The sequence below is a fragment of the Rhinoderma darwinii genome, chromosome 7, assembly GCF_050947455.1.
Source record: "Rhinoderma darwinii isolate aRhiDar2 chromosome 7, aRhiDar2.hap1, whole genome shotgun sequence".
NCBI lineage: Eukaryota > Metazoa > Chordata > Amphibia > Anura > Rhinodermatidae > Rhinoderma > Rhinoderma darwinii.
This window is the reverse complement of record NC_134693.1, coordinates 54442951-54452540: the sequence shown is the minus strand read 5'-3', so window position 1 is coordinate 54452540 and position 9590 is coordinate 54442951.

The window sequence follows — 9590 nt, the reverse complement described above, 5'->3', positions numbered from 1 at the left end:
TAAAGAGATAGTGCACAACTTATTTACAGTATTTGTGGTCTGGTTCAACTTTTACCCACACCTTCTGTCCCATCTCCCCTGCCTCTATGTCAGTCTTCATTTGAAGATGGCTAGGCTGTGATAGTTTTATTCACATCAAATAAAAGTTAATAGGTATCCACAGTATATGCCATGATAGCCGTGGGCCTCAAGAGATTGAACCTGCACCTTTCGGGAGAATAGGGATCCCGTAACCCCTTTTCACAGTGGACAATTTCACCACATGTAAAAGGGCCTTAAAGTGAACACTGACCTTTAATTATCATGTCGTTATTAGGTCCAAAATTCTGTTCTGCTTAAGGGTGGGACACAATAATTCGGAATGATCGTCGAGAAGGGGCCATATGTGGAAAGAGGTCTCCCCTTATGGGAATGATTTTTCTCCAGTGTGAAATAATGTGCATTTGCATTGCCCCACATATATATTACTCAAATGAAAGTAAACTAAACTAAACACTACGAAGCATTTTTCACAACTGACCAAGAAAATTTTTTGTTTTTAGTCCGATGGATCAGATTTTCATCGGTCGTAACCGTATTTTTTCTTTCCATAAACACAGAAATGAAATATAATAAATGTTTATTCCCATGATGTAAAACAATATAATCTAATTAAGTATTTTTTTAGGGCAAAAACAAGTTTTATCTTTTTAGCATTGTAAAAATTCGGTATATTTGCGGATTCAGTGTCTATATTCTAACATGAAGAACAGGATATAGGATTTATTGCGAGAATAAAGGAAATTGGTCTTAGCACATACATATCCTGCAGATAGACTCATACATTACTCATATATTAGCGCTCCAGAGGGCACTTTAATGGATTGCAGATCAGTGATGAAAAATTGCAGGAGTACTTTGATAACGCAAAATCTGTGCTTTGGATGGCACAGTAAAATTGGAACATTCACCATTTACATCCTTTACCCTAAACTAGCGCAATATTTTATTTCGAGAATGCTGCAGACACCTGCGGGACGTATTCAAGAAACTGTACTGAACATTGAATTACCATCTCCAAAATTGTTACTTTTGCTTTTTGATTAAAACACTTTTGTTTAGATATATAATTATTAGGTTATAAACAGATGTTTGTCTGAGTCGGTATCAGGGGACTGAAAATTGCTCACATCATCATTGATCATATTACAGAACCACCACCAGCGTGAAATTCTGAAATCTTAAATAGGGTTTTCTGGTTTTATCAAAATAATGCGTAATCATTGTATAATGAATAGTTTGGAACTTTCTACTATACCTTGTGCTTTAGCTCACCATTTTCAATATCTTTGCTTGCTGTACATAAATAAATATATTCTTCTTTACATCAAGAGGCTGGAAACCTGTAGTGACGTTCAGCTGATACAGGTATCCCAGGTACACAGCTCATTACGAGAGAGAACTGTGATACACTCATGCATATGGCAGGCACTCTGTGTGTCACTGTATGGTACAGCGTTATGGAGATATCCTTCCCTGGCAGCTATGCTTCTAGGGGAGAATACATCTTTAATATGAATCTGATATATCGTGCAACTATATTGTTTCTGCTGGATTCATACGTAATATGTGAGGGGGAAAAAAACTATTTCTCCTTTGAAATTTGAGGCAGTCAGAGGTACAATGAGGCTCCACAGACGTCTATGGGTGCTCTATTACAGCTCGATAATACAGCCATATATATGAGCCCTTACAGGTGTTTTTTTTCTCCGTTTTCAGAATCATGTTCAAATGGCCTAAAATGCAAAAATAACCTTTATAATATACTCACCTTACCGATTCCTGCTTGATCTTGTGCTGCCAGTCCCCCACTGCTCTTTATTGTCAATCCAGCATGATGGCATGTAACTACGGCAGTAAATTGCTGCCATGGGTGCTAAAGGTTCATTCATAGTGAAGTTACCATGGAGGACACCTCAGTCAGATTGACAAGGAGCGATGGCGAACTAACGGAAATGTATGTTACAAAGTTTATTTCTTTTGTATATAATGCCATTTGAACATAATTTTTAAGACATCAATTGATTTGGGCTGTCATAAATGCCAAGATCCAAAGAATGGAAGAGTCAAGCACACCAAAAGAAACGGCTGACGACATACAAGTAAGATATAAGATGTTAATCATTTGTATACTGTGCAGAATAAGGTCGAGACCTGAATCTCCTGACTTCACCCTCGATACAGTGAATGTCACAGGATTCCTATAGAGAAATTGGATACTAGTTGTGTGGGTTACTTCGTTATTTTTAACCTGTAACCTAGTGGATATTGCAGCTGCTGGCTAGAACTAGAAAAACCTTTGTTTAATGTGAGCCCTGTAAATACTATGCACAGTAATTGCAGAAGGTAATTGATGTTATATTCTTACTATCAACATTTCAAGATATTAACATCTAGAGGCCCCCACTTCCCCGTTTTAACTATACTAGTATCTACAGTAAGGCCTCACGTACACGACCGTAGCCATGTGCACGGCCGTGATTTTCGGGTCGGCCGGCCGCGGAGTTTAACCTGCGAGCCGCCCGCGTCCAATATTTTCTATGAGCCTGGACCGCAGAACACGGCCATAATAAGACATGCCCGATCTTTCTGTGGTCCGGGCTCCTGGGCCATGCACGGACCATGGAAACCATGGTCGTGTGCATGGGCCCATAGAACTGAATGGGGCCGAAATTCTCATGCGGATTTTCGGGGTAATTGCGGCGGCAAAACCACATTCGTGTCCATGGGGCCTAACTTTAGGGCATTATTCCTGAAAAGTCCAGTCTTCCAACTCTGGTGCCTATCTTTCTTTTACTCCAAATGCCAGCCATGTTTCTTTTCACATTGCCCCGTGATAAACTATGTTTTGCTCAAGACTCAAACACGTTGGGAGCTATGGTACTTGGTAACAATGGAAGACTGAATGGAAAGGATCTGAGCGTTTTGTTCCTTGAGGGAATTAATTCTCTACCTGAAATGTGTGAATGAAACCTAACCATACTAATATCAGAATAGTGAAAAGAATCGGTCTTGGGAATTTGCATTTTCACATTAATGTAAAGGCCTTTCGAGGCACATTCAAAAAAAAACACAAGTGTCTAGTAAAAATTTAATTATATGTCACCTATTGCAGGCAACAGCTCGGATGACTATAGTGAATGTAAATTAAAAGCAGTGCCACTGCTTTCTTGAGTTACATCTTCTATATGGATCAGTGGGACAGACAACCTGTTTTCTGCAATAGGTGACTTTCAACAGGGATCCAAATACTGAAAGTAGATACATGAGGGACATGAAATACATTTAAAGAAGATTTTTAGAGGGTACACAGGTTGGAAGATGAAGGGAAAAGGGGATATATATCAAGAAAGCAGTACACAGACATAATGAACTATATGATATGACACATCAACGTGAGTGAAACCCAATATTAAGCTATAGTGCAAAGGGGAGATAATCCCTATGAGTAATTCAATGCAAAAATGATGCATAAAATGTATCCATTATGCCATTCTGTGCTGCTAAAAGAGTGATGATCATTTTAGCGGCAATATAAATCTGGGCATACACTAGTGATTTTAGATGGCTATATGGTAACGGTTTCTGGTAGCCCACATCAATTCCTGCGTTGCTCTGTCACCTGGGTGGAATCAATAAAAGTTAATGAGGTCACAATAAAGGACCAAAAAAAATAAAATTTGGCACATGCTCACTGGAGCTGGTCCACCATTTCTCATGAATAACTTTTCAATTATGCCAACTGCAGTAGTCTGCATCAAAAAAGATCTTACACATCAGATAGATTTTTCCAGACATCTGTTCTACCACGTTAAAATAAGGCAGCAACAGTCGGCAGCAAATTAAAGCGTACCTAACTTTTAAGGTGAGGGCATGTCTTTGTTGGTTTGTCAGATGACTTGTATTAAATCTATCCTTTAACTGGAACAGAACAAGGTCCTTCCATTACCGCAGGAGCCGGTTGTAAGCCCACACCGAGCTCCAACCCCCACCCAAAAAGAAAAACAAGGCCTGTTCTATAGCATCTTGTAAACCAGACAGGAATATGTTTAAAACAATCTTATTTAAGTGAACGAAATCTGGTAACATTATTAGCCTGTTATCGTCTTTCAACAGGCGATAGCGTATTACTACCCTGCCTTTGAACCTAACATACCTGGACAGCAGCATATTAAGCAGGTGGGGAACGCTTTCAATAGATGCATGGTTGTGAGCCCCATTTCATAGCACCCAGAGAACCACCTTAGACCACACTATTACCTAGTCTGAGAAAAAGGTGGCAAAACAGTTCGACATCCTTATGGAATACAGGTTGTTGCCGCCAGAATGGATAACCAACACCGTCAGAGCCTGTGTCAGCTTGCGAAAAGCATTGACCTCTGGCAAAACTTGCAGCCCATTCAGACCTCTAACACCTCTCTCAAAGTCAGCTTGCATAAATCCCATGTTTAAACCACAAGAGCCCAATAGGATGCCCAATACATATGAGTGCCCAATCAGCCATACCGATAGCTTTTTTATACCTAAGAAAAGGGGAAAGGAAAATCAACGGGTTCACAAATGAGGGCGAAAATATAACGCATAAAAATCGGACTTCCATTTACCTAACTTTTTAACTTCAAATTCTGACATACCTGCCACATTTGTTTCTGTAGCCACGCCAATACGGAAAGAATGCGTGCCAAATTCCAAAGGAAGGACATTGATGGCCGCACACCAACACTTAAAAACTGGGACTGCAAGGACCCATTGTCACCTTACCTGCCCAGGACCTTATACTATCCTTACTTGAAATAAAACACCAACACCTTCTTTATGGAAATGTAGAAGTGGCCACAGCTTTATTATTATTAACAACCATCGGCATGAAGACATATATATATTTTCCTTTTCTCTCCTTCTCCTGAAATGCCGATGCTCCCTATACTCCATCAGGCATGTAGGGTGCTAACTCCGTCTTCTTCGCCGTACTTTCCGCCAGCTGTGACATCTACAAAAGAACCAGAAAAAAGCCAGAACCAGAATATAACCGTAGAAAAATTGAAAAACCAAAACCAACACTACCAGGGGAGGGAGGGTGTTTCTCCCGCTGCAGCTTGAAGGTAAGAGGGCGTTCTGCCCCAAGCCCCAGCCTTATATCTCCTTAACCACGCCCCTCTTACCCCTTGTTTACCAATCCTGGTCCTGGGCATTATTTAAACGTTCCATCCTTCTTTAACCCCTCGCAGTCCCTGACACTTTCCCTATGCGCTTCAGTTTCTGCAAAATTTAAAGGTGAACCATCAAGATGTAACAGAAAAAGTCTTTTGCTGCTGCCACTGGGCAAAAAGAGGTGTCCAGATTAAAATGGAAAGCCGCACGCCTTGCCTGTAAACGTTTGTCTTAGACTGTCGTACGTGCACTTTGCTGGACTCCTCCACCACTACATCTTCTAACATTAAACCAGAGGGGCCATTGACGGGATTCCGAAAACAGCCTGTGCAACCGCAGGGCGCAGAAAAAAGCTAAAAAAAACAATTAAATAATAATAAATAATAAAGTCTCGCACATAGATAGATCCGCACAACGAGGAAGTAACCATAACTAAACGACGCAACAACAAGAATCTAGGCTGCGCGAGTCAAAAGGACGTTTCTCTTTCTTTCAGCCTATTAAATCTTGGCCAAAAACAAAATGCTTTGGTAACATACTCTATACCTAAATGCTTCAAAGCGAATGCTACTCCAGAAAAGCACTGGAGATTCAGAAATACCCCGCTGATGCTATGAACCCACGTGCTGTAGTTGACAGTAATTTGGTAACAAGACTGAAGGGAAAGCAAAGTATCAGATGAAGTGCACGAGGCCGTACCATCACAGTTCCATGTCGATAACACAACCGAACTCTGCAACAAAGAAGCTAAAATGGTCACTGGACTGTCCCACAGTTAGTGATGGCAAGGGCATCCACCAGAGGATGCAAATGCCACTGAAATCAAGGAGCACATGGCAGGCTCTGGAAAACAAATTGAATGTCAAGATTATTAACGGAAAAGGTCTAAATAATACCAGATATATATATATATATATATATATATATATATTTACACTTTATTTGATTTTTCATCTATATAAAACAATCCACTCGCAGGTGGAATTTTACACATACAGTACAGCAGTTTTGTGCTAACAAAAGTTATTACTAATAGACTTTACCCATAAACCCCCCTCCCCATCCCATTCTGTCCGTGGTCTGTGCTCACCCTCTTCCTTTTCTTCTCATTTCAGTTTACATACATCTCCTGAAACTCTGCGCCAGATAGCATTTTATCAACAATTGGATTCCATTTTTTTTTCCAGCCTTCTGGGTTATGTTCTCTTTTTATTTTGTTTTTATCTATCCACTTCAGATATATTTTTTTCCAAAAACTCTTACAAACGATGCTATATGCATGGAAACTCACTCTGATAAGATTATTTTCTTTGTCGAAAATATCATTAAATGAACTAAATCGGAGAGATGACTATCCTTTTCTCCCGGGTTAAACTGTAGCAGACACATCCATTCATCTTATTCTATGTCTTTATTTAATACGTAGCTCCTATACTTTTCTACCAAAACCCATAACCTTCTAATTGCCGGGCATGACCAAAACAATGAACCAATCCTGCATTGGCTTCCGCACACTTCGGGCATTGTCGTGTGTAGTTGTATATATAATTTTAAATTTCCTGTAGAGTCTAGCCCCTACCTTCCACTGCATTTCTCTTAGGTTTTCAGATGTCGCCCTGCTGACCCATGCCCAGCCTTTTAACAAACGTTGTTCTACTTTCTCCTCCAAAAGCTGTATATCCAGATCCCTTTTCCTTTATGTTCTTTAAGCATTTCCTGTCCTCCTGATCTGGCAATCTCCGTCCACTGAATGCGATTGATGGACTACCTCCTATCATACAGCTAAAAAAATTTTGGTTGGTTCCCAAGAAATTTTGCAAATCCCCCTCTTTTTTTATTGTATGGCTAATTGGTCCTTAATTTGGCCAAAGGTTTAGATTTTTTTATTTTGTTCGTCTATCAGGTCTGAAATTCTACAGATGCCTTTTTGAGACCATCTCTTTGTCCAGCCTATACTCTCCCGATAGCCTTTAGGGCTTATTTAGACGAACGTATAATAGGTCCATGCAACGCGCGTGGTTTTCACGCGCCTCGCATGGACCTATGTTAGTCTATGGGGCCATGCAGACAGTCAGTGATTTTTACACAGCGGACACCCGCTGCGTAAAACTCACGACATGTCCTATATTTGTGCGTTTCTCGCGCATCACGCACCCATTGAAGTCAATGGGTGCGTGAAAACCACGCACAGCACACGGAAGCACTTCCGTGTGACGCGCGTGATTCGCGCAAGAGCAGTAAAAAGTATGAATGAAAACAGAAAAGCACCACGTGCCTTTCTGTTTACAAACATACAAAGAGTGTCATAATGATAGCGGCTGCGCGAAAATCACGCAGCCACGCATCATACGCAGCTGACACACGGAGCTGTTAAGTACCTTTTGTGCGCGCAAAACGCGTTTTTCTGCGCCCGCAAAACGCACACGCTAGTGTTAATCCGGCCTTAAGCTGTAGATATTCACTAATAGTCAGGAGCCCCAACAAGCTACAAAGCTTTTTGTCAGCAGCCTCCATACTACTTAAAGGAAGGGTGTCGCGAAAAATTTTTTTTTTCGATCAACATAGATTGCTTTTAGTGTTTTATTTTTAAAAAAATTATTTATTTGTGTGTTTGTGTTAAACTTTTTTTTTTTTCCTAACTTTTTCTTCACTATGGGGACTGCCATTTTTTTTTCATCTCTGTATGTGTCGATTAACGACACATACAGAGATGGAATATGGCACATACATCCCCATAGAGAATGCGAACGGGAGCAGTTCGCATTCACTATGGTGTACGCCATCTGTGTGGGAACGGCGCATGCACCGCTCCCACACAGTCCAAATGGAAGGTCTTCGGCCGAGCGACATCCGGCGCCATTTTCTTGTGGACCGGAAGCCGCGGCCGAACAGTAAGATGACTACTTCCGGTCGCGGCTTCCGGACATGTGTTCTGAAGCAAGCACTAGGAGTGGAGGGAGCAGACGGACCGTAGGGAGCGGCGGCAGGAGCAGGTAAGTTATGTCTGTGTATGTTCGTGGTTTAGTGTGTGATTACCACTGTATGTAAGCCTACTACACTGTGTATTCGCTCAAAAAATGGCGGCACACTGTGTAGGAGGTTTGAACATTCAATCCCCTCCTTTCTCCTGGCACTAGCCAGGATAAGGGAGGGGGGATTCTGTGAGCTCACTAGAGCGTGTGTTTTTACACCAAATTTGCAGCATAAAGCAATGTGGTTTCTTTACCACATGCCAATGCTGCAATTTTGCGAATTGATCCCTCTAGTGACCAGCACAGGGAAATGTTATAAATTAGAATCTAATTTATAATATTTCCTGACGTGTGAAAAAATTAAAAAAATTGTAACAATGTCTAATCATGTATACACCAACTGTTTAACTTAAAAAAATAAATAAAATTCTAGCGACACATTCCCTTTAAGAGTCCCTCTACAAAACCGAGGACCCCACAAATCCCACCCCATTGGTGGAGATATACCCGCAAGAAATTTGACGCCGTTAATTGCTTTTCAATCTTTGGGTTGACAAATTTGTTATTAACGTTCAACCATTCTATGACATATCTTGCGATACATGCAATGTTGTATGCCCGGAAATCAGCCAAGGATATTCCTCCCACTCTAGTGTCTTTTTGTAGTTTTCTTATCGACATACGAGATTTTTTATGTCTCCACAGAATTTTTTGAAAAGCTTTATTGATATTGTTTATATCATTATGTCTCAATAAAAGTGGGATCATTTGAAGCTGATAGAGTAGCCTAGGAAAAACCACCATCTTTATTAGATTTTTCTTACCATACAATGATAAGGGCAAATCTTTCCACAAAATTAATTCCTCTCTAGCATCATCCAGCACTGGCGTAAAATTCAGTCTATAAATATTGTGTGTGTCTCTCCCAATATGAACCCCTAAATATTTAATCTGGTCTTTTACAATATTCAATCTAATCTCTAGATTCCAGCCAATATCCATTTGTTTATCTAACAATAGAACCTCAGTTTTTGTGCTATTGATTTTATACCCAGCTAAGTTTTCAAACTCTTGCAATATTTCTTATATTCTACCTATTTGCTCTTTAACCCCTTCACGACATCCGCCGTATATATGGCGCACGTCGGGTGGGGGAATATGGAGCTGGCTCACGGGCTTTGTGTTACATCCGACACTTCCGGGTAACGAGCGCGATCCTGCTAGTTTAACCCATTAATAGCGACCGTGGCATTTAATTACTAAAAACAAGGGGCGAACCCAGGGCCGATTCTAGCTTTTCTGCTGCCTTAGGCGAAAATGGAAATGGCGCCCCATCCACACAAATTATTTTTTTTTTAAATTTAAAAAAACTAAACCCAAAAATTAAAACAGCGTGAACAAAAAAAGACATTATTGAACATCATTGTT